The sequence below is a fragment of the Bufo gargarizans genome, chromosome 2 (genome assembly GCF_014858855.1).
Source record: "Bufo gargarizans isolate SCDJY-AF-19 chromosome 2, ASM1485885v1, whole genome shotgun sequence".
Classification (NCBI taxonomy): Eukaryota; Metazoa; Chordata; class Amphibia; order Anura; family Bufonidae; genus Bufo; species Bufo gargarizans.
In genome coordinates this window covers 641,447,654-641,455,026 of record NC_058081.1, presented here as the reverse complement: position 1 = coordinate 641,455,026, position 7,373 = coordinate 641,447,654, and positions in this window count along the sequence as shown.

Below are 7,373 nucleotides of genomic sequence, written 5' to 3'. Positions count from 1 at the left end.
TACTGTCATGTCGCAGTTGCAGAATGTCGCATGTGTCGCATTATAAAATTGTTGCGTGACAATTGTTGCGTGACAGGTTGGAGCTCTACAGAGGGGGCATTATACTACTGGGGGCACTAGTATAATCCAGGGCACTACAGAGGGGTTATAGCTGCAGGAGAGCATTAGAATTACATCAGGCATTTCACAGGGGCTTTAAAATTACTGGGGCTACTAAAGGGGGCATTATAACTACTGGGGAAGCAATAGGGGGCTTTTTTACTACTGTGGCTCCATAGGGGTGGTATAATTACTACTTGGGGTATTATTATTGGCCACAATATGGAGGGCATTGCTACTAATGGGGGTACTTTTAGGGGGCATTATCACTATAAGGGGTACTGTAGGGGGCACTATTGAGGGCAGTCTGGGTGCACTATTATCATGGGGGAGTGGGACTGTTGTTTTTGTAGTATCATGTTTGTGGGCCTAGGAGAGCAGAGCAGGCACAGTATTGGGGGGCAGCAGGATGACAATGTTGGCCCAGGTTGGATGGAAGATGTGGTGCAGGGATGGAGACTTTGTCTAGCTTTATACTAAATATTGGTTGGCTTACTTTGAGACAGAATATATCACCAGAATTGTGGTGGAAATCATTGCATTGTAGGCCACACCTTTATTACATAAGGCTCCACACCTTTTTCAGCAAGTGAGGATAAAATTGATTATAAACCCTAGTTATGCTATATTGTGCCACTGTTTAGAAATATTCTAGGTGCATATACAATAGTGAACCGGGGTCATTTTTTTATATTTCAACAGTCACATAAAAATATGAAAAACATCACAAAAGTTTAATATGTTTGTAATAAAAACCTGATTTGGATAGTATGTTATTTTCCGATAAGTTAATTATTATAGGTTGATTAGGTGCATTTTTAGCTAGTACAAGTTTTTTATTAACATGGTTCATTACAATAATCCATTTTTATTGTAGTCAGCAGCCATACACAGAGGAAATGACACCACTGGAATTCTTCTGAAAGCAGGAACAGTGCCAAACATTTTCGCAATAGAATATATGCAAAGTAATATTGTGCAATTCACATCTTGTTCTTGTATGCTTTGCAGGTATATGTGAGGAGTATTTCCAGGCAAGGAGAGCACTAATTAGAGAAGCAGCCCAGAGGCCCATGGTCACTCTGGAGGAGCTGCAGAAATCCACAGCTCAGGTGGGAGAATCTGTCCACAGGACAACTATTAGTCGTGTATTACACAAATCTGGTCTTTATGGAAAAGTGGCAAGAAGAAAGACATTTTTGAAAGCAAACCATAAGAAATTCAGCTTGTACTTTGCAGGAAGCCATGTAGGGGAAGGGGACATAGAAAACATATGGAAGATAAGACCAGAGTTGAATTTGTTGGTAAATGAAAAACACTATATGTGGCAGAAAGCTAACACTGATCATCACCCTGAACACACCATCCCCACCGTGACGCATCATGGTGGCAGCATCATGCTGTGGGGATGCTTTTCTTTAGCAGGGACAGGGAAGCTGGTCAGAGTTGATGGAAAGATGGATGGAGCTAAATACAGGGAAATCCTGAAGGAAAACCAAGGCTTCAAAAGACTTGACACTGGGGCAGAGGTTCACCATCCAACAGGACAACAACCCTAAACATATAGCCAGAGTTACAATGGAATGGTTTAGATCAGGCATCCTCAAACTGCGGCCCTCCAGCTGTTGTAAAACTACAACTCCCACAATGCCCTGCTGTAGGCTGATACCTGTAGGCTGTTCGGGCATGCTGGGAGTTGTAGTTTTGCAACAGCTGGAGGGCCGCAGTTTGAGGATGCCTGGTTTAGATAGAAGCATATCCATGTGTTAGAATGGCCCAGTCAAAGTCCAGACCTAGGAAGAAGCTTAGGCGAAACATGCGTTGGGGTTGGTGTGTCCCGCGGTACTCCTGGTCTGTATGACATTACAGCTATTGCTTTTATGATGGATATATGCGATTGTTCTATTGGGTGGGTTATATTGGATCATTGATTGTTTAGGATGTTAGTTCCTTGTTAGACTTTTATCCATGATAGCACCCAGGGCCGGCCTTTGGGGTGTGTGGGCTGTGCGGCCGCACAGGGCGCCATAGCAACAGGGGCGCCGGGCGGCCGATAGCTCGCAGTGTAATATGCGGCAGGCGAGCGAGCTGGCGGCGGGCGGCGGCAGCGGCGGCTGGGCACAGAGAGATGAGCGCTTCCATTGTGAAAGCGCTCATCTCCAGTCATCTGTATCGCCGTCCTCAGGACAGCGATACAGATGCCTGCCTGTGCTGCGGTAGGGGAGGGAAAGGCGTGTCCCTTTCCCTTCCACTGATAGGCTGCTGGCCTAGTGCCTGCAGCCTATCAGAGGCCGGCGCAGGCGGCGCGATGACGTCATCGCGCCGCCTGAGCCATACAGCGTGGGACACAGGCCAGAAGAGGCCTGCATCGCATCACTGACATGGAGGTAAGTATGTGTTTTTTTTTTATTATTTTTATTATGTACAATACTTTTACTGGCGGGGGCTGTTATTACTGGCAAAGGGGGGACTGTTTGTTATTACTGGCAAAGGGGGGGCTGTTATTACTGGCGGGGGCTGTAATTACTGGCAAAGGGGGGCTGTTATTACTGGCACAGGGGGGCAGTTATTACTGGCGGGGGCTGTTATTACTGGCGGGGGCTGTTATTACTGGCACAGAGGGGCTGTTATTACTGACACAGAGGGGCTGTTATTACTGACACAGAGGGGCTGTTATTACTGGGGGCTGTTATTACTGGCACAGAGGGGCTGTTATTACTGGGGGTTGTTATTACTGACACAGAGGGGCTCTTATTACTGGGGGCTGTTATTACTGGCAAAGGGGGGCTGTTATTACTGGCAAAGGGGGGCTGTTATTACTGGCGGGGGCTGTTATTACTGGCGGGGGCTGTTATTACTGGCACAGAGGGGCTGTTATTACTGACACAGAGGGGCTCTTATTACTGGGGGCTGTTATTACTGGCACAGAGGGGCTGTTATTACTGGGGGTTGTTATTACTGACACAGAGGGGCTCTTATTACTGGGGGCTGTTATTACTGGCAAAGGGGGGCTGTTATTACTGGCAAAGGGGGGCTGTTATTACTGGCGGGGGCTGTTATTACTGGCGGGGGCTGTTATTACTGGCACAGAGGGGCTGTTATTACTGACACAGAGGGGCTCTTATTACTGGGGGCTGTTATTACTGACACAGAGGGGCTCTTATTACTGGGGGCTGTTATTACTGGCACAGAGGGGCTGTTATTACTGGGGGTTGTTATTACTGACACAGAGAGGCTCTTATTACTGGGGGCTGTTATTACTGGCACAGAGGGGCTCTTATTACTGGGGGCTGTTATTACTGGCACAGAGGGGCTCTTATTACTGGGGGCTGTTATAACTGGCACAGAGGGGCTGTTATTACTGGGGGCTGTTATTACTGACACAGAGGGGCACTTATTACTGGGGGCTGTTATTACTGGCACAGAGGGGCACTTATTACTGGGGGCTGTTATTACTGGGGGCTGTTATTACTGGCACAGGTGGGCTGTTCTTACTGGGGGCTGCTATTACTGGCACAGGGGGGCTGCTATTACTGGCATAGGGGGCTATTATTACTGGCATGGGGGGGCTGTTAATACTGGCACATGATTGGGGGCACTATAGGGGCATCTACGGAGGCCACAAAGAAGGGGTATTTTATATGGGCTCTCTGTACAGTACAATTTTATACTGGGACACATGGTGGGTACTATGGGGAAGGGGGGAGAGGAGTACTATGGGGTCATCTACGGGGGGCACTAAGAAGGGTTATTTTATACTTGCAAATTATGGGGGACACTGAGGGCATCTACTGGAGCATTTTATACTGGTACATTATGGGGGCACTAGGAGGAAGGAGGGTGTGGAGCACTATGGGGTCATTTACTAGGGGCACTATATAGGGGTATTTTATACTGGCACATTATGGGGGCACTATGAGGACATTAGCTCAAATGGGGGCATTACAAGGGGGTATTTTTTGCACTGTCACATTATAAGGAGAATTATTACTACTGGGGGGGGGGTATTATGGTGGGCTTTATTACTCCCCCATGGTATGACCCCCTAGTAGCAGCACCAGCCTCTCCCTGCTCTGCTATCCCTCTGCCCCTTCTCCAAATACTTATTATGAAATCTTTCTCATTAGGATAAAACACCTCATCAGCTCCGCCGAGCCCCCGGCCAAAGTGTGGAAGTGGCGTCCGAGATCCCCAAGGGCCAAGCCAAGTAACTAAGTTTTCATGTCAAATATGTTTGTTATACACATATAGCCTACACTGTGCCACACAATATATTTATATATAAGTGCGCCACAAGGTTAGCTCACACAGGCGCCTGAACACCTAAGGCCGGCCCTGATAGCACCCTCTAGGCATCTTACCTAGTATTGTGTAGTAGCTGCATTAGGACATTGGTTTGTTCATAAGATAGTGATTTTGGTACCAGTCTTTTGCCATATTTACTGTCCTTTTCTTTTGTGTCATTTTTCTGACCGAGTGGGTCCGAGGTGCACATCCTGTGTATCAGCACCTCCAACATTGCTGCTAGTTTTTATCATTTTTTGATATGTAATATTTAATTGATTTGTAATAAAATTTGCTAATACATTATATGCGTGTCTTGGTTTTGGTATTTATTCATGTTGTTGTGTTGCACACATTCAATCTTGGTAGTTTAATTGTATCGGTTTCACTCCTGTACCCTGCTACTATCGTTAATGGTCTAACCTAAATGTCATCTTATGCATTTCTGTCCAGGTCTGCTACATCATGCAACGATATAATCTTTCTATGCAACAGTTTTGTTCATGTAATGTGCCTGGTTCACCAGCAGGTGGCAGTATAAATCGCAGAGCTATAGTTAGAGAGAATGGAACTCACCCCCATCTCTTTGGACAAAAGTGGTCTTTTCCTGCCGGAAGGGTGGGCCAGAAGTTTCCAGCTAGTTCTAAGCTAGACAGGAGGAGTGTGAGCAGGGGCACGCTCAGGTGTGCCTACGCCAGCCAGAGTGCCCTAAGCTCTGCTGGCTATAAAGAAGGATGTCTGGAAGCCACCATAAGAGAAATCAGCAAGAGGAAGAGTTCTTCAGCTGAGGATAAGTTTTACTGAGTGTCAGGAGGGGAATAACAGTTGACGGCACCCCATCCAAGGATACCAGAGCAGACCTAAAGTACAGAAAGCAGAGTTTAGTGCAGCACAGAGCAAGAAAATTAAGTATTTAATCAAGCCTGTCGGTACAGCAGGGAGAAAGAGAGAAAGCAGAATTATTGAATTTGCCTGCCAGTTTATGCTAAAGTCTGCCGTAACCAACACAAAGCCTGCAAATCATTTGGATGAAAGTGTATTCAAGTAAAGCTGCCGTTGAAATTCACAACAAGGTCTGGACTTAAGTTATTTTTCCTTCATCCCTCAATTATTCCCCCTTTATTTTGCTTCGGAGCCAAAGCCTGGGGTCCAGTGGTATCCAGGTAGGAGCACCGTGACACAAGCCATCAAACAAGTTCTCTGACGCATTTGACTGTGAATGGCATTCTGCAGCTTGCTACGTACTGAGATATATAGAAGCTGCCAAAGGCAAGCGACTGAAAATTTATAGAAAAACCCAATGTTAAAAAATATCTACTTGCGTTTTTAGAACAAAATGGACCCAAAGATAACTGAGTTTTTCAGACGTTCAATATTGATACCCATCCTCAGGATAGGTCACCAATATCTCATAAGTAGGGGGTCTTACGCCCAGCATCTCCACTGACCGGCTCTTTTACACTCATCAGTTACATGGCCTATTTGCAGCTCAGTGCCAGTCAAGTGAACGGGCCTGAGATGCAATACCAAGCACAGACACTATACAATGTACGGCACTGTATTTGGTACGCTGTGAGGAGGCCGCAACGCTTATCCGATCTCCGTGACCTCTTCAAAGAGCTAATCTGCACGGGGTGCTGGGAGTCAGATCCCCACTGATCAGATATTGATGACATCCTCTTTTCATAGCCACATTACCCACTCAGTCATATTCATCTTGTTTAAAAGGTTATATGTGAGGTATAAATAATACTCACTTTTTTAAAGCTTTGCTTGTATTTTTTCAGATAAATAAATTGCTATAATGCATTATAAACCTGAGAGCGCTAAACTGATTGCTTACCCCATGTTGCACAGCATGAGGAAGCAATCAGTTCAGCGCTCTCAGGATTACTATGCATTATAGCGATTTATTTATCTGAAAAAATACAAGCAAAGCTTCAAAAGAGTGAGTATTATTTATACCTCACATATAACCTTTTAAAGGGTTTCTGTCACCAGAATTAACCCTATTAAACTAGCTGACATTAGCGATGTGCTAATGTTACCTGAACCTAACTAGTCTATTCCTACTTTTATCTATGCCCCTGTTACTCCAGAAATATAACTTTTAGAATATGCTATTTTAATTAGCCTCTAGGTGCAGAGGGGGGGCATTGCCCCTGCTCCTAGAGGCCCCGTTCTCCCACCTTTGGCCACGCCCTGCTACACTAGATTGACAGGGCCAGGCAACATTGGTCTCCTACTGCCGGTCTTGTCTGCCGTGTAAATCTCGTGCCTGCACCATCCTGTTCAGTATTCGGCGCAGGCGCAGTGAGTGAAGGGCGCTTGCCGGCTGCCAGCTTCCTCACTGTGCCTGCGCCAAATACTGACCGGCGTGAGATTTCCACAGCGCACAGGGGCGACAGTTGGAGGTGAAGGCTGCCTGGCCCTGTCAATCTAGTGTAGCAGGGCGTGGCCAGAGGTGGGAGAACGGAGCCTCTAGGAGCAGGAGCAACGCCCCCCCTGCACCTAGAGGCTAATGAGCATATTATAAAAGTTATATTTCTGGAGTAATGGGGGCATAGATAAAAGTAGGAATAGGTTGGCTAGGTTCATCTGACATTAGCACATCGCTAATGTCAGCTAGTTTAATAGGGTTAATTCCGCTGACAGAAACCCTTTAAACAAGACTAATACGACTCAGTGGATTATGTGGATATAATTGTGGAACCTGAGTGAGGTTCTGAATAAGGTTGTGGTATACTACAGGTGGAGCAACAGTTGGTTTGTGGTTCCTTGGGCACAAAAGAAATCATGACTTTGAGCATCCACCCTCCATCTATACAGAACTTGTACACATACATTTTTATTGCTTTGCCATTTATGTTGCTATCATTGCACTTACTGGACGAACTATCAAGAAGGGCTAATAAGTTACTTATGCACCCTATAAGAATCCACTAGTAACTGGCTCCAAAGTCATCTTCAAATGGGTTTTTCTTCTGTTT